Raw genomic sequence first — 23,868 nt, forward strand, 5'->3', positions numbered from 1 at the left:
CTTTGGTGATGGCCACTCCAATACCTTGACTTTGTTGTCCGTAAGCCATTTTGCCACACTTTGGAAGAATGCTTGGGGTCATTGTCCATGGGAATACCCATTTGTGACCAAGCTTTAACTTCCTGACTGATGTCTTGAGATGTTGCCTCAATATATCCACATAATTTCCTGCCTCATGATGCCATCTATTTTGAAGTGCACCAGTCCCTCCTGCAGCAAAGCACCCCACAACATGATGCTGCCACCCCGTGCTTCACGGTTGGAATGGTGTTCTATGGCTTGCAAGCCTCCCCTTTTTCCTCCAAACATAACAATGATATAATGGCCAAACAGTTCTATGTTTGTTTCATCAGACCAGAGGACGTTTCTCCAAAAAGTACGATCTTTGTCCCATGTGCAGTTCCTTTCTGAGCGGCCTTTTAGGTTATGTCGATACAGGACTCGTTTTACTGTGGATAGATACTTTTGTACCTGTTTCCTCCAGCATCTTCACAAGGTCTTTGCTATTGTTCTGGGATTCATTTGCACTTTTCGCACCAAAGTACGTTCATCTCTAGGAGCAGAACGTGTCTCCTTCCTGAGCGGTATGACGGCTGCGTGGTCCCATGGTGTTTATACTTGCGTACTATTGTTTGTACAATGAACGTGGTACCTTCAGGCATTTGGAAATTGCTCCCAAGGATGAACCAGACTTGTGGAGGTCTACAATCTTTTTTTTTGAGGTCTTGGCTGTTTATTTTGATTTTCCCATGATGTCAAGCAAAGAGGCACTGAGTTTGAAGGTAGGCCTTGAAATACATCCACAGGTACACCTCCAATTGACTCAAATGATGTCAATTAAACAATCAGAAGCTTCTAAAGCTGTTAAAAGGCACCGTCAACTTAGTGTATGTAAACTTCTGACCCACTGGAATTGTGATACAGTGAATAATCTGCCTGTAAACAATTGTTTGAAACATTTTACTTGTGTCATGCACAAAGTAGATGTCCTAACCGACTTGACAAAACCATAGTTTGTTAACAAGACATTTGTGGAGTGGTTGAAAAACAAGTTTTAATGATCCAACCTAAGTGTATGTAAACTTCCGACTTCATCTGTACAGTCCTGGCCAAAAGTTTTGAGAATGAACAAATATGAATCTTCAAGACTGCTGCCTCAGTTTGTATGATTGTAATTTGCATGTACTCCAGAATGTTATGAAGAGTGATCAGATGAATTGCAACTAATTGCAAAGTCCTTTATGCCATGGAAATGAACTGAATCCCCAAAAACATTTCCACTGCATTTCAGCCCTGCCACAAAAGGACCAGCTGACATCATGTCAGTGATTCTCCCATTAACACAGGTGTGAGTGTTGACGAGGACAAGGCTGGAGATCACTCTGTCATGCTGATTGAGTTCGAATACAAGACTGGAAGCTTCAAAAGGAGGGTGGTGCTTGGAATCATTGTTCTTCCTCTGTCAACCATGGTTACCTGCAAGGAAACACGTGCGTCATCATTGCTTTGCAAAAAAGGGCTTCACAGGCAAGGATATTGCTGCCAGTAAGATTGCACCTAAATCAACCATTTATCGGATCATCAAGAACTTCAGGGAGAGCGGTTCAAGTGTTATGAAGAAGGCTTCAGGGTGCCACAGAAAGTCCAGCAAGCGCCAGGACCATTTCCTAAAGTTGATTCAGCTGCGGGATCGGGCACCACCAGTACAGAGCTTGCTCATGAATGGCAGCAGGCAGATGTGAGTGCATCTGCACGCACAGTGAGGCGAAGACTTTTGGAGGATTGCCTGGTGTCAGAGGCACCTTGCCATAAGGCAAAAGGGATAACTAAGTGGCTCGGGGAGCAAAACATTGATATTTTGGGTCCATGGCCAGGAAACTCCCCAGACCTTAATCCCATTGAGAACATGTGGTCAATCCTCAAGAGGCGGGTGGACAAACAAAACCCCACAAATTATGACAAACTCTAAGCATTGATTATGCAAGAATGGGCTGCCATCAGTCAGGATGTGGCCCAGAAGTTAATTGACAGCATGCCAGGGTGGATTGCAGAGGTCTTGAAAAAGAAGGGTCAACACTGCAAATATTGACTCTCTGCATCAACTTTATATAATTGTCAATAAAAGCCTTTGACACTTATGAAAAGCTTGTAATTATACTTCAGTATTCCATAGTAACATCTGACAAAAATATCTGAAGACACTGAGGGAGCAGACTTTGTGAAAATTAATATTTGTGTCATTCTCAAAACTTTTGGCCATGACTGTATGTATGCATGGATAAGTCTAGCCTGGTTAAACCAGACTGAATGTTGTGCTCATCATAAAACAACAGCTTATTCCACAGTCAATGAGAATACAGTATTTATTAGGGATGGGCGTGAGTACGCGTTTAAAGGTTTGTATTCGATTACTAATAATAAGTTCTTGAAATCCACAAATGCAAAAAAAAAAGATTGTCACCAAATCTTTATTAATATTGTACATTTCTTGTTGGGGGGGTTACAGGCACAATACACACATTGATGTAATCTCACATCGACCCACTTTAAAAAGTACACAAGTACAAAGCATTGATCACCATGATCATACCACAGAGCCAGAAAGTAACAATAAATGTAGTATGGAGGGAAAAAAATAAGTGTGTCTCTAGCGAAATCTCTGATGTATTGAGAGATTCAAGGAGCTATCATCGTTCAGTAACATAGTCATGTCCCAAAAGTATTTAACTGCAGGGCACTCCCACATCATATGAAGGAACAGTTGGGAGTTGGGGCCAATTGTATTATGAAAAGTTTCTTTAGTGTTAAATACAGTCTGAGAACAAATGTAAAATGTATAAATTGATCGTTCGGATTACGGGATGCCAATGTCATATTTTTCCATATTCTGTTCCAGTTAAAGCGTCGTTCAGATTCACTTAGATCTGTGGATCATATTTTTTTTATTGGCTAGCTCAGTGCCTTAGACCACTGCGCCACTCGGGAGGCCTATCGCAAGGCATTATTGTGAAATATTGGAGTATGGGCATGGGAGGGATTGAGATACATTGTCTAGATAAAGTAAGATATCATTGGCATATAACGAGATGACGTGACACATAGAATTGAAAGACTATTTAGCAGGTCAAATGTATATGCTCTGAAAAAATGTCAAACACTTCAATCTTTTTATTGTTGGGATTATGTCAAGTGCAGCAAAAATATGTTAAGTTTTGTTTTCAGTTGTATATCAGAACAACCAGTAATTGGAAAAACCAATAGCATACCTCATACTTTCTTGCCTTTAGCCCCGTTTCACACTAACTTGTGAATACTCAACATTATTTTCATGAGAGTACTCGAACACACTTTCTTTCAAAATCCCATCCCTAGTATATCTTTCCTATAGTTGTTTTAAGGCTGATACACTTCCTCACAGATATCTACTAGCAGGGGTTGGAATTGAAATTATCTTTAGTTCTGAACAGAACCACCATTTCTTTTTCAGTTCCACTGTTCTGACCAGCAAAATAAAGTTCTGAACTGGTTCGAACCCTAAAAAAGTACTGGTTTATATTGTACCTTTCTGTTCTTTTTTAACTTGTGAAATCAACCATTTTTTACATTTAGCTCATTAAATTACTTCAGCAATCAGTGCGGATAGAGCAGGTAAGGTAGTTGTTTACATGCGTGATGGACAGACAAGTGTAGCCTATGATGCAATACGACTGAAATTTTGCGGGTGGGGGAGAGAGCGAGAGAGGGTTGAGGAGGAGGCTTAAAGTGCTGGACATCTTGTTATGGCATGCATTATCTCAATTAGGTCCACAGAATTATACCTAGGGGGAGCGGATTCTATGATTTGAACTTTGAATGTTCTTTTGGCTAGCAAGCTCGCAACGTCAGTGCAGTAGCCTATGCTTTGGAGGGAGAGGGGCAGGTATTCTAAACACACACCGGCAAAGATTTTCATCTGGGACGCAGGCAGCCACTGGAATACATTTCTGAGTGACAGTCAGGGCTTTGCATAGGTGCTTTGTTGCATTTTTGTGTGGGCCTCGAAAAAATGTCTCTAACTTAAAATAAACGTATTAACCGGTTCCCATGCTTTTAAAATAAAGTTTATGTTCCGGAAGAGTATGGAACACAACCTTTTGAACAGAAATGCAATGGTTCATTGGATCAGTCTAAAAGTTTGCACATACACTGCTGCCATCTAGTGGCCAAAATCGCAAGTGCGCCTGGGCTGGAATAATATATTATGGCCTTTCTCTTGCATTTCAAAGATGATGGTACAAAAAAACACATGGTTTTTTTCTTTGTATAATTTTTTTCCAGATCTAATGTGTTATTTTCCTACATTCCTTTCAAATGGTATCAAGAATATGCATATCCTTGTTTCAGGTCCTGAGCTACAGGCAGTTAGATTTGGGTATGTCATTTTAGGTAAAAATTTGAAAAAAAAGAGTGGGTCCTTAAACAACAAGACTCACTTTACACTTGCTGACATGTTCACATTAGGCACACACACACACTCTGATGGTGTGGCTGAATGGTGAATAAGAGCTTCTTTGTGCTGAAGGTCTGACTGTGTGTTGGCCCTGCCTGGGGCGCCATTAGTCCTCATACAGTACACTCTGAGGGTCTGCAGTCTGTCTCTGTGCTTTACGAGGAGTCATTTATCCAGCACAGTTAGTGCAGCAGGCATGGCTGCTCACACCCGTTCTCTACCCCCACAGCAGAGCTCCTCTTTGTGGGACAAGAGGGGAGGTGTGAGTGATGTTATGGAGGTTTGACTGATGTTATGACTGCAGCATCATATCTTGTTATGGCTGTGTGTGGAGGGTGATTTGTGGAGTGACTGACAGCAGGGAGACCATTGTTTCTCTGCTCCTGAACAACAGCAGGGAGCCAGTAGGGCTGGGGAGGAAACACACAAATACACACACCATGCAAACTCACTAATAAATGCACTGAGAGACCCTATTGTCTAGCCGTCTCAAAGAATAGATCATTTTCTGCAGAATTGTTCATCATTTCAGGTTTTGAACTAGATTAAATCCATTTGATAACTGGTGGAAATGTWWAAAAAAAWAWTWAAAAATGAAATTAATGTTTTCAGAGGCCACTTGAAAAATAATTCCAATAAGAAAACAGGTATATCTGCCAGAATGTCCCTGTTAATGAAAAAATATTTGAGGGTGGACATTTTTCCAAGTTTCTATTCAAAAATGAAAGAGGAGCAGCTTAATATTGAAGCGGAGGGCATTCTTCTACTGTTCTTTCACTCTGTAATGATAGTAATGTAATGGATTATTTTCTCTATGTCCTCTTTCCTCTTCCAGAGAGTCTCTGTGGATTGAAATACCTCCATGACTCAGGGCCTGATGACTAAGAGATGTGGTCGTGATCATTATTCCACTGGCAGAGCTTTTCACTAAGCAAGGTGGGCTCATTATACCTACTTCACACTGACACTCCTATCTGCAGGGTCCTATTGATCAACATCACGTCCAGATACTGTAGATACTCTGTGTTAGCTTTACATCTTCATATTAAGTTAACTTATTAAGAGTTAAGCTTTAAGGAGCAATTCAGCATGACTGAATGTCTAGTATACTAWAGGTCCAAAAAAACAGATTTTCACTAAGTCAAATTCCTTTATTGTGTTAGAGGTTTCATGATGCTCGTATCTAAGATTGTTCTATACATCAGTTGGGGTCACTATAAACTTCGATATGAGGTCCTAAACCTAGCATGAAAGTGCACCCTTGTAGCGGTGTGGGCTAATACAGTCAAAATGTTTGGGTAAGTTGAGCAAATTGAAGTGTTTTCTTCCCAGGCATAATGCAAAGCGTGATCGCTGGGATATGAAGTATCAACCGGGCATGGCCTATGTTAAAAAAGTACAAAGTGTTTGTTAGGTGTTAAGCCTGTGTTAAAATATGATTCAAATGATTAAAAGACAAAAAACTGAATTGTGTTTGGGAAATAAAGATAGACATGGTTTTAAAAAGGTAGTGGAAATATTTAATTCAGTACAGAATTTTGTTTGTAGGCGGCTTAACTTACCCTGTCCCACGACTCAACTTACCCCATACCTGACTGGCCTGCACAGAGCCCTGACCTCAACCCCATCGTACACCTTTGGGATGAATTGGAACGCCGACTGTGAGTCAGGCCTAATCGCCCAACATCCGTGCCCAACCTCACTAATGCTCTTGTGGCTGAATGGAAGCAAGTCCCCGCAGCAATGTTCAAAAAACTAGTGGAAAGCCTAGCCAAAAGAGTGGAGGCTGTTATAGCAGCAAAGGGGGGACCAACTTCATATTAATGTCCATGATTTTGGAATGAGATGTTCGACGAGGATGTAGTGTAACTCATCCAAATGGCTTTGACTTCTCAAAAACAGTATAAAGCTAACACAATATGATGCTCCGTCACCTTATTAATTTAGCCATTTACTTAGATAACTAGCAAGTTAAACTTAGAGGTCACGTTAACGCAGAATTCATGCAGGAAAAAAAGATAAAATGCATAATAAAACCTTGCTGCGTTTTGTAAACTCAGATCTAAAATGCTAATTATTGTCATTTCTGCTCAGCATCAAACTAATTTTGTGCTTCAGTTGCACTTCTCCACTCAGATGAGAATTCAGGAATGGKCATTCTATCATGTATCAGCAGACAGAGTTCTGACTGTGTAGCTCCTTTTTCTGGTACTTTTCTCAGTGTGGCCAGTAAATTGCAAGATTACCTTTACACAAAACATTAGAAAATGAAGCTAGCTACATTCTTTTTATGATAAACATTGGAAATATGATGGCCATGGATCGTTTTTGGAAAAAAGACCGTGCTTTTTAATCGTAAACTCATTTTCTTGTGTGGCTGCCAGCCAAATAGCGGTGCACTTATGTTATCATCTGATAACAATGAAGTTATTTTCTGCCGAATGTGTTGCACTAATATATTTTATGTGAAGAAAAACTATAGTTGCATGTCCCTGATCACTGTATTTAAGCAAAGAAATACTTGACTTTCAATATAAAACACGACCCCTGTCAATACACAGCTGTAATCACCTGCTCCCTCTTTCTCCAGTTATGTCAMTTACAAACACGTGACTGTTCTGGGGAACTACAGTACGCTTCATAATGTAAAATTATGTGACGGGTGAAATGAAGAACGTGATCTGCTTCATATTATGTATTGCACAAGTTGACTGCAGGTACAGTTGAAGTCGAAAGTTTACATACACTTAGTTTGGAGTCATGAAAACTTGTTTTTCAACCACTCCACAAATTTCTTGTTAACAAACTATAGTTTTGGCAAGTCAGTTAGGACATCTACTTCGTGCATGACACAAGTAATTTTTCCAACAATTGTTTACAAACAGATTATTTCACTTATAATTCACTGTATCACAAATCCAGTGGGTCAGAAGTTWACATACACTAAGTTGACTGTGCCTTTAAACAGCTTGGAAAATTCCAGAAAATGATGTCATGGCTTTAGAAGCTTCTGATAGGCTATGACATCATTTGAGTCAATTGGAGGTGTACCTGTGGATGTATTTCAAGGCCTACCTTCAAACTCGGCACATCTTTGTTTGACATCATGAGAAAATCAAAATAAATCAGCCAAGACCTCAGAAAAGAATTGTAGACCTCCACAAGTCTGGTTCATCCTTGGGAGCAATTTCCAAATGCCTGAAGGTACCACGTTCATCTGTACAAACAATAGTACGCAAGTATAAACACCATGGAACCATGCAGCCGTCATACCGCTCAGGAAGGAGACGCGTTCTGTCTCCTGGAGATGAACATACTTTGGTGCGAAAAGTGCAAATCAATCCCAGAACAACAGCAAACGACCTTGTGAAGATGCTGGAGGAAGCAGGTACAAAAGTATCTATATCCACAGTAAAACGATTCCTATATCGACATAACGTGAAAGGCCGCTTAGCAAGGAAGAAGCCACTGCTCCAAAACCGCCATAAAAAAGCAAGACTACAGTTTGCAACTGCACATGGGGACAAAGATTGTACTTTTTGGAGAAATGTCCTCTGGTCTGATGAAACAAAAATAGAAGTGTTTGGCCATAATGACCATCGTTATGTTTGGAGGAAAKGGGGGGATGCTTGCAAGCCGAAGAATACCATCTCAACCGTGAAGCACGGGGGTGGCAGCATCATGTTGTGGGGGTGCTTTGCTGCAGGAGGTACTGGTGCACTTCACGAAATAGATGGCATCATGAGGTAGGAAAATTTATTTTGATATATTGAAGCAACATCTCAAGACATCAGTAAGGAAGTAGGTCGCAAATGGGTCTTCCAAATGGGCAATGACCCCAAGCYWACTTCCAAAGTTGTYGCAAAATGGCTTAAGGACAACAAAGTCAAGGTATTGGAGTGGCCATCACAAAGCCCTGAACTCAGTCCTATAGAAAATGTGTAAGGCAGAACTGAAAAAGCGTGTGCGGGCAAGGAGGCCTACAAAACTGACTCAGTTACACCAGCTCTGTCAGTAGGAATGGGCCAAAATTCACCCAACTTATTGTGGGAAGCTTGTGGAAGGCTACCCTAAATGTTTGACCCAAGTTAAACAATGTAAAGGCAATGCTACCAAATACTAATTGAGTGTATGTAAACTTCTGACCCACTGGGAATGTGATGAATGAAATAAATAATTCTCTCTACTATTATTCTGACATTTCACATGATTAAAATCAAGTGGTGATCCTAACTGACCTAAGACAGGGAATTTTACTAGGATTAAATGTCAGGAATTGTGAAAAACGAAGTTTAAATGTATTTGGCTAAGGTGTATAAACTTCCAACTGTATTTACTTAAAAAGTAGCTACATATATWATTTATTTATTTTTTGAAAAACTTGAAAGAAATAGTTTCGACGGTATTGAAAAACCATCCCGTGGCTATTTGCAAATACCCCGGTATATACGGTATACCGCTCAAGCCTAATAAACAATAGCTCAACTCTTCACTATATGCTTTTTGAACCCGGCACCCGATGACATTTTGTCACTACAAACGTAGGAGCTGAGCACTCCAATTTCTCTTTAGATTAAAAACGCGTACCTCATCAATCTACATGGTTCTATTAGTCAAAGTAAAACTTGAAGGCCTCTGTGTTCATCTAGTCTGGACTGAGAAAAAACGGTTGTGGAAAAAACTGTCTTTTGTGAGCTGTGTCTTGAGTTGACATTATTCAATAATCCAAGATGAATGTATTCCTACTCAGTCAGTGTGAATTGACTGTATTCCTGCACCACTGACTTAGCACCTGAAAAGACTGTTTATTTCATACTAATCTTGTGACCAGTGAGTTCCTTCATCTTCTGCTCTCCTCTCATCAGATGTCAACGACCACAGAAAATGGAGTGGGAGGGTATCGGAACACAAGCGGAGAGAAAACATACAAGAAGGTAAAGTTTCATCCCTCCACACTTCCTCACTGCTCTCTCTGGCAGGATTTGATTGGCCTTTTATGAGAACCATGAAGGGAGGTTTCACAGTGAGTGTTGTTGGAATGAATTCCCATTCATCGCTAGGATGAAGTCCAAGAAGCTTTCACTTTTGATTTCCCTGTAATGTCCTGCTTCTACACAGTTGGTACATGATGTCCTGACCTTTCAGAAGTAGCATGCCTGGGAAGCTCACAGTCCATTTGCTGRTTTACTGTATTTTCATTTGGATTAGACATCACTGGTGGTGATGGGATTTTGGCACACACAATGTAACAGGGCTTATTGCAAAAAGTGCAGGCTATTTGAAACATCTAGATTATTTATTTGATATTTTCAGAACTATTGACGCTATGTAACAGTGTAATTTGTAAAAAATAACCAGCCATCTTGGCATCAGCTGGCTTTCAATGTCATTACTGTAACGTGCTTGTTTCAGAGGATCTGACATTGTTTTCTGACTGTATTGTATATTTCCGAACACCCATCTTACATTTGCCTCCTTTACAAGACATGCCTCTAAAAGAGTTCTCAGTACAGTATCTCTTAGATTTTAGTACCATTCTGTTCTAGGGAATTTGCTACCTTCTTGCCCTTTGGAGTTTATGCCTAGTTTGCTTTCCTTTTTAGCACTGTGAAAAAGATCTTTGTAAAAAGCACCATACAAATAAACATGTAATTGATAAATGTATTGGTTGATTGCTTGATTGATTTGTTGATTGGTTGATTTATGTGTTGATTGGTGTGTTTGGTTGTCCCTCACCCTCAGACCACGTCGTCGGCCTTGAAGGGGGCCATCCAGTTGGGCATCGGCTACACGGTGGGAAACTTGACCTCCAAACCTGACAGAGATGTTCTCATGCAGGATTTCTACGTTGTGGAGAGTGTCTTCCTGCCCAGGTGAGGAGCAYGGACATTACTGATGATTATAGTGATGCTACAGATGTAGGATCTTAATTTGATCACCTTGTTGCAGGAGAACTTCACTGCAATGCAGGAAATATAAAACTAGAAGTGTATTTGAGGTTTAAAAAGGCTTCTGAAGTTTATAATTTCCACTTTGTTTGAAGATGTAATCCAGAGGCAGGTTTTCTATACAACAGCCTTCTGTGTGTTCTCTTTTCGGCCCCCTCCGCATATATGGAATCAAACGTAGGAATTTTATCCATCTCCTTAGCTATCATACTCTGCTTCCACCGGGCATTCCACATTTCAAAACTCGGTCCTCCAGAAAGTGGAGAGCATTAGCAACTCTTTTGCAGTTCTTCATGATATCTTTCTAAAAAGCTGTGTTAGAAAMGATTACCTACACACACTGAGCAGCTCTTGTTATAGACAGAAGCATGCTACATGGCAGACCAATCCGAACTCATCTCTCGGCATGTCCAGCCCATCCATTATCTCAGCCAATCATGGCTAGCGGGAAGGTTCCTGTCTTTCCGTGGCTAAACCAACTAGGCTCGTAATTAAAAGGTTGTATTCATATTTACAGATGGCATACAAGTTTGTTATTAAGGCACATGAAAGTTGACATGTTCCAGAAGGCATTTCTGCCAAAAAACTTGTGAAATAGTGACACGCGACACAATCCTAGTTTCCAGAAACGAGTCACATATATTGTATTTCCGTATGCTTTCAAACAAAAGCATGCTTTACATCCTGAGTAGATGAACCATAATGATAGGTCCATTAGAAACACTACAACCTATATGTGGGTGCTGCTGTGAAGTGACTCATTGCCTTTATGCAGTGAGCCTGTGAATGAAAAGAGGAACATAGGTTGATCTCAATCTGTCTGCTAGCTGAAATAGGATAGCTTCATGTCTGGATCACTTCATGAGACAAGAGGGAGGAGGCGTTCTCCTTAAGCAGTATTGATGCACGGAGAGAGATGGATTCCTAGGGTTCATATCCCAAATAATAGAAAAAGGCATCTATCATTTAACATGAGAATGAATCAGCTAGTTGAAGTCATGGTGTGTAAACCCAGTCTCTCTAGTGGGTTGAATACCCAATACCCTGGGAATCTGCTTACTGTGTCTCTTAATGCCAGAGTGCAAAACGTACTACGTGCCGTGCTTGGGCCATACAATCCTCTATCTTAATAATTACATCATCAGCTTAAAGAAACACCTTATCTAACCCAGCACACACCTAGGAAGAACACGTACACACACACGCAAGCACACAAACGTGCACAAATGCACAAACGCACACACACAGCGTGTAAGAGATGATATCATTAGTGCCATCAGACCACGTCACTTGGTCATGCACTGTTTGAATAAGCTTCTCGTTTATGTCTCACACATTTTGCTCAAGATCTAGAGCAGGGGTGTCAAACTCATTTTTCCCGGGGGCCACATTTGGTCTTCCACGAGGTCCGGAGTGCCACACTGAAAATGTGTCATTATTTCATCTATGTCAAAATGTGCATAGAAATAGTCCTCTATCCATCGTTTTTGGAATTTTAGATGCTCCCGGACTGTCTAGCTTTCATTTCGGTGATTCTTAGCGAGCTGGATACAGTCAAGATGCTGTATGAATGTAAGTCCATAAAAATGTCTACACAGTTTCGATTCGTTTTTAATCATTTTAAAGTATACAGATTTTGTTTACCCCTCCCCCCAAAATATTATTTTTATTATGTATTTTTACTCAATCCACCCGTGTGCCGGATTGGACCTGATCCGGCCCGCGGGCCATATGTTTGACACTCCTGATCTAGAGAATCTGTTCCTGAACAAAATGATCAAAAAATTCAACAAACCTCTCCCCGAATGAAAAACAGTAAATCAACAAAGAATTTCAACCTCTTGATTGGCCAGTCTCTTTTCCTTCCAAGCCCTGTGGAGACTTGGACTAGGAAATGCTTTCTGTGTGTCACTTTCCAAATGGCACGTCAGGACATGCAAATGTTGTCCTTCAGTAGAAACTATATTCAAACATGCTGTCAGTTAATACTCACAGACTGAGTTTCACCATCATTATGCTAATTTCAATATACACTGAGTACACCAAATATTAGGAACACTTTCCTAAAATTGAGTTGCACCCCATGTTGACTCCAATGCTTCACACAGTTGTGTCAAGTTGCCTGGATGTCCTTTGGGTGGTGGACCATTCTTGATACATACAGGAAACTGTTCAGTGTGAAAAACCCAGCAGCGTTGCAGTTCTTGACAATCTTCTGCACCTGGCACCTACTACTATACCCTGTTCAAAGAAACTTAAATATTTTGTCTTGCCCATTCACCCTCTGAATGGCACCCATCTACACAATCTGTCTCAAGGCTTAAAAGTCCTTCTTCAATCTGTCTCATCCCCTTCATCTACACTGATTGAAGGGGATTTAACAAGTGACATCAATAAGGGATCATAGCTTTCACCTGGATTCACCTGGTCAGTCTATGTTATGGAAAGAGCAGGTGTCCTTAATGTTTTGTATACTCAGTGTATGTACTGCAGGGTAACGTAAATGACTCTACTGGACCCAGGTGCAATAGCTACCCCAGAATGTTGAAATTAATGAGTTTTGCCAAACATACAGAGAGCGTGTAATATGTTGTAATTTTCTCTTCATGGGCATCTTTTGACTGAGAGGGCAGGTGACAATAACAACACCGGAGAGACCATATGTTTTAACCCCCGCTAGAAGAGACAACAGACTCTCCAGGGAGGAAAAACAAACAGAACAAAACCAGTGGAGGAAGGTTAAGCCATGATGTGACTACAGGCAACGTAACTACACACATACAGTAACAGCCGTAGTTATTGACTCAATCTCTTTCTCTCTTTACCTCCCCCTCTATCGCTCTCTCTCCACTGAGAGACACAGGACTGAGTGAGCGACAGAGAGCGCTAAGAGGTGGTCCTCCTCCACTTCCCTCATCTCCAGGGGTTCCCTTCACTCTACTTGTTTTATTTTATTTTTATTTAACTAGGCAAGTCAGTTACGAACAAATTATTATTTACAATGATGGCCTACCCCGTCCAACCCTAACCCGGACGATGCTGGGCCAATAATGCGCCGCCCTATGGGAGTCCCAATCACGGCCGGTTGTGATACAGCCTGGAATCGAACCAGGGTCTGTAGTGATGCCCTGAGATGCCCTGAGAGGCAGTGCCTTAGACCGCTGCGCCACTCGGGAGCCCCAGGATGGCTTTGGATGCCTGCAAATACAGGCTTTGGATGCCTGTATTTCTCAGACATTTTCTGACTCTCACATTGTTTATCTGGTGTAACTTGTCTAGTCGTATTTTCTCTAAAAGTACGCTATGAAAGACACTGTCATAGCTGTGTGCAGTTCTCCTTAGTCTAAATGGTTCTAATATGAGGCCTTGCACTCACAGCAGGCAGCACATTGCTCTGTGCAGCTGGAGGTCATTCTCCTTGCTGCCCACACACACTACATGAGCAGTGTGATTTCATTCAGGGGTACGCTGATAATCACCACTATTGTGTTACACAGCAGAGCCAGGTTGTAGCTTATCCTGTTGCTGAGTGATAGCACTGAGGTACGGCTCAACATCTTAGCCAAGTCAGAGTCCAAAAACATGGTTTCAAAAGCAGCTTGGCGTTGAGATGCCCTGGAAAACACAGCCTTGTTAACCCACTGTTAATGGATTTAGGGTGCAGTGTACATTTGGGGAGTTGTTATTCTCTAAAAGATTTCTAGGAGCATCTGGAGCTAAGCTAATCACCCAGCAGACCCCCTGTGTTCTGTTCCACCTGGCACAGCTACAGGCTCATGTTAAACTGGGTCAGTCTTTATGTGAGCCATGCCAGTATCTCATATAGTAGAGAGAGGAAGAAAGGAAAACAGAAATGTGTCTTATGTAGTCTCTCTCTCTTTCATTGGACACAGCTCATATCATCATAGTGCTAGTCTCTTGTGTGGTGTTGTATTGTGTTGTAAGTTGTGTTGTATTGTGTTGTAAGGTGTGTTGTGTTGTAAGGTGTGTTGTGTTGTAAGGTGTGTTGTATTGTGTTGTAAGGTGTGTTGTGTTGTAAGGTGTGGTGTTGTATTGTGTTTTATGGTGTGGTGTTGTAAGGTGTTTTGTAGTGTGGTGTTGTGTTGTAAGGTGTGGTGTTGTGTTGTAAGGTGTTTTATGGTGCTGTATTGTGTGGTGTGTTGCAAGGTGTTTTGTTGTGTGGTGTTGTTTTGTTGTGTGGTGTTGTAAGGTGTTGTGTTATGGTGTGGTGTTTTATTGTGTTGTAAGGTGTTGTGTGGTATTGTGTTGTACGGTGTTTTATGGTGTGGTATTGTGTTTTATGGTGTGGTATTGTGTTGTAAGACGGTGTTGTGTTGTAAGGTGTTTTATGGTATGATGTTGTAAGGTGTGGTGTTGTGTTGTATGGTGTTGTGTTGTGTTGTAAGGTGTTTTATGTTGTGGTGTTGTAAGGTGTGGTGTTGTGTTGTATGGTGTTGTGTTMTAAGGTGTTTTATGTTGTGGTGTTGTAAGGTGTGGTGGTGTGATTTTGTGTTGTAAGGTATTGTGTAGTGTTGTAAGGTGTTTTATGGTGGTGTTGTGAGGTGTTTTATGTTGTGGTGTTGTAAGGTCTGGTGTTGTGTGGTATTGTGTTGTGTGGTGGTGTGGTTTTGTGTTGTAAGGTATTGTGTTGTGAGGTGTTTTATGGTGGTGTTGTGAGGTGTTTTATGGTGGTGTTGTGTGGTGTTGTAAGGTGTTGTATGAGTATTGTTTAGGGTAATCAGAGCTGTTCTCGCTTACCAGGCTCTGACCTCTAAACAGGGCTGTGTGCCACTGGAATACCAGTTCATCTGGCTTGCCATCATGGGTTACTGTATTAACGTCAATACACACAGAGGTGTGTCGCGTTACTTGCCACGCTGAATGGAACTGACTGGGCTGAATGCTCTGACATTAAGATTGTGTTCTAGTTATAGCCCCCCCCCCCCCTTTTGCTGAGACTGTGTGATATTTGTTTGCAAAATGTCAGTCTAGATCAGTAATAGTGATAGTTTTCTACATTAGTAAACTGATCAGCTGAKATTTCTTTGTAAGGCTTTGTCCAAACTTACTTGCTTGTGTTTGTGAGGATATTCTAACTAACTGTTCTGTGTCTATGTTGTCCGGTTGGTCTTGTTTCCATCAGTGAAGGGAGCAACCTGACACCGGCGCACCACTACCCAGACTTCCGCTTCAAAACCTACGCCCCGCTGGCCTTCCGCTACTTCCGAGAGCTCTTCGGGATCAAACCAGATGACTACCTGGTAGGTCTAAGCACTGTACCTGATCGAGACACATCCCATAGGTTAGAGTTCATCCTACCTATCATGTACAGTAGCTTTCTACAATAAATCCATTGGGATCAGTGGTGACCAAAGTGTATTTTATACATTTACATGTAAACATTTTAGTAATTTATCAGACGCTTTTATCCGGAGCGACTTACCGGAGCAATTACAGTTAAGTGCCTTGCTCAAGGGCACATCGACAGATTTTTTTCACCTAGTCGGCTTGGGGATTCGAACCAGCGACCTGTTGAGCTTGTGATTACATTTTATACATGTGCTTTTCTTATAACTGTGTTCTATTTATGTGCTGTTCTATAAACCAATTTCTGTGTTCATGCAAGTGGCTGACTGAACGAATCCTCACTATCAGCAGCTGTAATTTGTCAGTACGCCCAGACCTTGTTTTGAGAACGAAATATATTTCAGTTTCAAGGTCTCAGCTTAGAGAGAAGAAGCCTTGTGAGGTGTTGGTCTGTCACGAACCAGTATTGGTCGGTGATATGAATGAAACAAAATGGTAATGATTAATTAATTATGCTAAATCATACAAATATAACTTGTCTGTGTATAGCCGTATATAAGACAACTGCTMGGGCAGTTGAGCTTCTGACAGACATTTACTATGGTGCATTAAGTTTGTTGGAATCTCTCCAGCGCGCTGACAAATAAAGGAGGATTCAATTAAGATTGACTTTGAGTGTCCCTGTGTAAGAATTTCCACATCAAGCTCTTAACCGCTAGTATACATGCCACCCTCTGAGAGCAGTGGTTTTACCCCGTTCTACATGTCCAGCTGTGGTGGTGGTGATTGGGGTTGGGCTGGGGGTGAGATAATGGTCATGCTAATTGAGCATGCTTTCATTATGATGGGTTTAATTGTATCCCCTGCACATTGAGATGAAATGAGGCTGTAATTTCCCAGAGGGTGTGCGTGTATCTGGAGTTAACCCCTTGCGGACCGATCCAACTCAGGAGGCATGTCAGAGAGAGGCCCTTCAGGTCAAAGTCATTACCACTCTCTAGTATATTCTGCTGTCATTATCACTGGAATAGGTAGAGCAGAGGAGAATACACCATAGAGTTTCAATATGCAGCACTACCATACAGTATATATACATATATCACACTGTATGCAGGAGCAGGCCCAACTATTCACTGCATGATCTGTTATCTACAGTGGGGAGAACAAGTATTTGATACACTGCCGATTTTGCAGGTTTTCCTACTTACAAAGCATGTAGAGGTCTGTAATCTTTATCATAGGTACACTTCAACTGTGAGAGACGGAATCTAAAACAAAAATACAGAAAATCACATTGTATGATTTTTTTAAGTAATTAATTTTGGCCCCCAAATTTTATTGCAAATGACATAGTTTTGATCACCTACCAACCAAGTAAGGAATTCCAGCTCTCAGAGACCTGTTTAGTTTTTTTTAAGAAGCCCTCCTGTTCTCCACTCATTACATGTATTAACTGCACCTGTTTGAACTCGTTACCTGTTATAAAGGAACCTGTCCACACACTCAATCAACAGACTCCAACTCTCCACAATGGCCAAGACCAGAGAGCTGTGTAAGGACATCAGGGATACAATTGTAGACCTGCACAAGGCTGGGATGGGCTACAGGACAATAGGCAAGCAGCCTTGGTGAGAAGGCAACAACTGTTGGCGCAATTATTCGAAATGGAAGAAGTTCAAGATGCCGGTAAATCAACCTCGGTCTGGGGCTCCATGCAAGATCTCATCAATGATCATGAGGAAGGTGAGGGTCAGCAGAACTACACGGCAGGACCTGGTCAATGACCTGAAGAGAGCTGGGACCACAGTCTCAAGAGAAACCATTAGTAACACACTACGCCTCTTGGATTAAAATCCTGCAGCGCACGCAAGGTCCCCTGCTCAAGCCAGCGCATGTCCAAGCCCGTCTGAAGTTTGCCAATGACCATCTGGATGATCCAGAGGAGGAATGGGAAGAAGGTCATGTGGTCTGATGAGACAAAAATAGAGCTTTTTGGTCTAAACTCCATTCGCCGTGTTTGGAGGAAAGAGAAAGGATGGTACATACCCAAGACACCATTCCCAACCGTGAAGCATGGAGGTGGAAACATCATTCTTCTGGGATGCTGTTCTGACAAAGGGACAGCGCTGTACGACCGTTACGTGAGCGGCGAGGATGGATAGGGGCCATGTACGAGATTTGGCCACCCGACTTTCTTCGTTACGCCCCTCAGTATGTAGAGCATTGGAATGAAGCATCGGGTGGCTTGTGTCACGACTCAGTGCGTAGGAAATCAACCGAATCGGATGGATAGTTCACAATCGGCTACAAGACGCATACGAGGTCTTGGTTATTCTATAATATGATGCTACAGATCGACTTTAGAATATACTATGCAAAGCTCCTCAGATGTCACAGTCATCAGCCTCCCTGAAGTGGACGCGATGGTACTCCAGAAATGCCGCAAAAAACGCCATTAAGAAACTACCTTGGTATTGGCAGCTAGAAGAGGGTTACACCGTATGACTAAAGGCATCAGTCCGATCTAAGGGCCCAAACGCTGGGAGGATTCTGGAGAAGGGTCTGTAGAGAGTGGGCCAAAATCCCTGCTTAGGGTGTGTGCAAACGGTCAAGAACTAGCAGGAAACGTAATGATTCTGTAATTGCAAAACAAGGCTTTCCGTGTAGCAATATTAAGTTCTGCGTTTCTGATGTATCAATATCTTATGTCATGCACATAAAATTGCAAATTATTAATGGTAAAAATGGCATACAGATGTGAGTGTTCTGAATTTTTGTTTTGGAGATTCCGGTCTTCTCCAGTTGACGTGTATGAGGTGACAAAACTTACCAGACCTTACATGCTTGTGTAAAGTTAGGTAAACCTGCAAACTCGGGCAAGCTGTATCAAATGGATCGGGCTGTGGCGGTCCCCACTGTGGATCGCTGATTACTTTTCAGCGTCACACATTATCGGTTGTGCCTCGATTTCGTGATAGTAATTTTTTTCTTACTCACCTCTTTTTTAGTCATTGCTCCACAAGGCTTGTGGTGCATCCCAGCCTGCACCGACCAGGCTCTCATATTAAGTGCCTGCTGACGTATCTTGCTTTTTTATGACTCTGTATATTCATTGCTAGGCAGTACAATAGGCTACCCGACAGGCAAAGACATGAGTGAAAGCCAGAAGAGGTAGGCAGGACTGGGTGGAGAGTAGACTGAAGGTGACGAACACCTGGTTTTAAGTGCTCGTTCTCTTTTGTGTTGATTATGGCATTTTTAATTCAGCAGCACCGGAGCAACTAGATCACGTTTAATTTAACTTGACGCCACCCCTCACCACCACGACTTTCAACACACATCGAACACAGCACACGATCAGCACATCTCCAGCACACCACACACACGTACACTCGACCCCCCACGACATTCACACACACACAACACAACCGGAGCAGCATTACTAGAGGATCGGCACACACTACTCCACACACAAGCCCCCACGGCTTGCCTGATGGCAAGTGCAGATAAATTGCGGATGTCGTTTGTGCTTGTGGTACAACGTTGATTGGAGACCGGCATTCCAGATCCTGGGGAGGGGATTGATCCGCCTAGTCAGCGCTTTCTCCTTTCTCCTGTATCGTGCTCATCAGATAATAATAGTCTGTTTCCGGGCCTTGCCTACTGGCAGTCTTATTTCATCTGAATTAACGTCTAGTAGGTTTGGTATGGACCATATGCTTACGTTACTGCCTTTGTCACTTGCCATTCGGCTATGGTTCGCTTTGGGATTTTTCCTCACACAGCACACCTTAGTGCTTCGACACGCCACCACACACCCTGAACTCAATACGAGCACCATATACTAGGCGGCCTAGCCTCACGTACGGACGAACAGCAACACACAGAGAGCGAGCCACCAGCCACACGGAGCACTACACATCACCGAGGACCCGTACTGCACCACACACACACATCCCCTACACTGACACATCACGGACACACACACCTCTCTCACAGCACACAATCGACACAACACGACCTATGTTGGGCCCCCGACGACATCATCAGACACCCTATTGCCTTCACATCCCTAACGCATACCCTTAGGTTCGTGCCTCGACACTCACTAACTATCATCACCCCCTACGCCTTCTTCATCTACGAAGACACACCCTACCTTCACTACTACCACACAACCAAGCACAACACACACACCCACACCAACGCCAACGGACCCACGCAGGCCCCAGGCGGCGCTGGGTGCGCTCTCGCACACCACACCGTGTAGTGTTGGGTCGGTTCGTCTTCGCCTACCACCACACCCTGTTTGTGTTCACATCAGCGACCCACACCACACACACACACACACCCATGTAAGGCCAGCAATAAGCCTCAGGGCATGGGTGAATGTATTGTTTCCACCAGCATGTGTGTGTGTTTATCAGTTGTACCTTCACAAACAAGCCCATGTCTGTACACACAATAACATTTCAGTTTAGTTACGATGAGATGGTCTGGAATAGAGCCACATACAACAACCGTTCCAAGACATTTTGTGTTGTTTCTCCATATGAACAGAAAAGCCTAGTCTAACAGAACCCTTCTGTGAGGTAGGGGTGTGTGTGAGGTAGGGTGTGTGTGTGAAGTAGGGTGTGTGTGTGTGTGAGGTAGGGTGTGGAGAGAGGGTTGGGGTGTGTGTGTGCAGTAGGGTGTGTGTGTGTGGAGGTAAGTGTGTGTGAGAGGTAGGGGGGTGAGGTAAGGGGGAGGGTGTGCGTGGGTGAGTGTTAATGAAATACCGTGCTAGAAAAGCCACACAAGCACTTTTGAATGAAGGAACAGTATGTTTGTGTTCCAGACCACACCAATTGGAATACAACTTGTTATTTTTTTAACCACACAATTAACAACGGGCGGTGTGTTAGTGTTTGTCCATGGAATAAGTTGTGCTTTATAAATCAGGCGAGAACCTTGTTTTCATGAGGATGTTTCCCAGGATTAGGCAGCTCGTTCAATGACCACAGGACTTGATTGAGGCAGCACAAACAGATCTGTGACTAGGTTATGGTTGTACAGGCATACTGTACCTCACCAGTTGTTATGTTTTGTTTTTACAGGCATGTTAAACCAGTTATGTTTTGTTGTTTTACAGGCATGTTAAACAGTTATGTTTTGTTGTTTTTACAGGCATGTTAAACCAGTTATGTTTTGTTGTTTTTACAGGCATATTAAACCAGTTATTTTTGTTGTTTTTACAGGCATATTAAACCATTATGTTTTGTTGTTTTTACAGGCATATTAAACAGTTATGTTTTGTTGTTTTACAGGCATATTAAACAGTTTGTTTTGTTGTTTTTACAGGCATATTAAACCAGTTATGTTTTGTTGTTTTTCTCCTCAGTACTCCATCTGTAATGAGCCTCTGATTGAGCTGTCCAATCCCGGGGCCAGCGGCTCTCTGTTCTACCTGACCAGCGTGACGAGTTTATCATCAAAACCGTCCAGCACAAAGAGCAGAGTTTCTCAGAAACTACTCCAGGTTATCTACATGGTGAGTAACTTACCCAATCTGGTCTGCGTTCCCTATGTAGTGACTACTTTTGACCAGGGCCCATAGGGCTCTGTTTAAAAGTAGTGCACTATATAGGATTTAGGGTTCAATTTAGGTTGCAAACCTAGTCTTAGGCCTTTTAAACAGTGGATATATACTGAGGTTTAAGGTTTGGGATTAATGGTTAACTGAGTATTCAGAGCTATATGAACTCTAACCAATCCAGAACCTTAATAATCTACTAACTGCAATCCACCTCTCTCCCACATCCACACACAGAACCTGAACCAGAACCCACGCACGCTGTTGCCTAAGTTCTACGGCCTGTACTGCATCCAGTCTGGAGGCGTCAACATCCGGCTGGTGGTGAGGAACAACGTGCTGCCGCGCTCCGTCAAGATGAACTACAAGTACGACCTGAAGGGCTCCACCTACAAGAGACGTGCCTCCAGGAAGGAGAGGGAGAAGGCATGTCCCGTCTACAAGGACTTGGACTTCCAGGACATGCATGAAGGGCTCTACTTTGACGCTGACACCTACAATGCCCTGATGAAGACCCTACAGAGAGACTGCCTGGTAGGTGTGGACTGGGACAGGTGTGTGTGTGTCTGTCTGTCTGTCTGTCTGTCGGCTCGAACTCTGACCGTGTGGTAGGGCCTGACGAAGCTGTGCTACAACACTGTCTTGAGTACCAAGAAAAGCAGATTATACAGCTGGTTTGAATGTTATGTCATTTCAACTTGCTGAGTCATCCCAGTATTGCAACGCATCTCAGCAAACACATGGCAGAAGCAATTTAACAAAACAAAGCAGATTCCTCACATTCTTTCAGTATTGTATGCAGATTATGGAGAGTCGTTCTGGCTTTTCCAGTCATGCTAGAATTAGAAACTAGAAGTACTATCAGATGAGACGGCTCAGTTTACAGCACTATCTGTACGCTCATCTCTACGGTCTGCTGTTTTCATTCCCAAACTCTGGACTTAAATTGCCAAACTCCTCGTGATGTCATCCCTTGGACATTGGGTCAGATGCCAGAAGTAGGAAAGGGCACAGATTGTATTTGTAGTTGGACTCCCTCTGTCTCTGTGAAATCAGCAACCTCTCTCATTCAAACAGGATACTCTGCACTCAGTACACACGCTCAAATAGTATACACTGCATACACGTACACACACCCATGTATACTAATGCAAGTATGCACGAACGCATGCACGTGCGCCACACCCACACACACTCGCTCTCCACTCTTCCACTTCATACTCTGCCACATTGTATACAAACCTAGAACAGTGTGTGTGATTGTAGGGTTGGACAGAGTGTTTTGAGAAAGGGAACTGTGTGTTTCTGCAGCGTTTGGCACTGGGACTGTGTGTTTCCACTGTGGGTTCATTGGGAGCTCTGAGCTCTGTTCAGTTCCATGACAGCTCTCCAAACACTGAATGTGATTAAGAAATGTTCCCAGCAGCGTGAGAGCGAGAAAGTAAGAGAGCGCACCAGCCTAAAGATAGGAGTCCAATCTGAGGCTGCATTCCTGTCTATTTCAGAGCAGTAGCCACCAGATTAGCCTGTCTAATCTAGTGAAGTAGTGGGATCCGAGCTATTGTTCAACAGAGAGAGAACACCACAACTCTGCTCTGAGCAAGGAGCTACTTTCCCACACCTAAAATGTACATAGAACAAACAGGACCACAACAAGTCAAGCTGGAGATCTATAGGCCTACAGCATTACTATGCTGTACACTGAGTGTACAGAACATTAAGAACACCTGCTCTTTCCATGACACAGACTGACCAGGTGAATCCAGGTGAAAGCTATGATCCCTTATTGATGTCACCTGTTAAATCCACTTCAATACATGTAGATGGAGGAGAGGAGACAGGTTAAAGAAGTATCTTTAAGCCTTGAGACAATTGAGACATGGATTGTGTATGTGTGCCATTCAGAGGCTGAAATGGGCGATTCATAAAATGTAAGTGTCTTTTGAACGGGGTATGGTAGTAGGTGCCAGGCGCACCGGTTTGTGTCAAGAACTGCAACGCTGCTGGGTTTTTCATGCTCAACTGTGTCCCATGTGTATGAAGAATGGTCCACCACCTAAAGGACATCCAGCCAACGTGACACAACTGTGGGAAACATTGGAGTCATGGGCCAGCATCTCTGTGGAATGCTTCCGACACCTTGTAGAGTCCATGCCTCGATGAATTGAGGCTGTTCTGAGGGCAAAAGGGGGGGGGGGATGGGGACGGGGACTCAATATTAGGAAGGTATTTGTAGTTATTCCTAATGTTTGGTATACTCAGTGTATATCTGTCTTATCTCCCTCTGTTGTCATTGTGCTCTGCTCAGACCTACACTACCCGTTTGTGAATAGATAATTGGTTGATTGATTGAAAACACGTAATCAATCATAATGTGGACTGTCATAGATCATATGGATGGTGATCACATAACGACTGACAATGGTGAATAGTCTTATTCAGCTATTATTATACAGTATAGTTCTTACATAACCCTATGTACTGTACATAACCCTGGCCTTCTTGGCTAGCTCTGAAGGGATGAAGGGAAATATCTCATGTGGGAGAAGAAT

The 23,868-nt window shown here is 42.6% G+C and overlaps 1 pseudogene; it reads left to right on the plus strand.

Annotated features, from left to right (window-relative positions):
• The window catches only part of LOC111957524 (phosphatidylinositol 4-phosphate 5-kinase type-1 beta-like), an 85,282-nt pseudogene that overhangs the window by 44,398 nt on the left and 17,016 nt on the right, over positions 1-23,868 (plus strand).

This window comes from Salvelinus sp. IW2-2015, linkage group LG33 (assembly GCF_002910315.2).
Source record: "Salvelinus sp. IW2-2015 linkage group LG33, ASM291031v2, whole genome shotgun sequence".
Taxonomy (NCBI): domain Eukaryota; kingdom Metazoa; phylum Chordata; class Actinopteri; order Salmoniformes; family Salmonidae; genus Salvelinus; species Salvelinus sp. IW2-2015.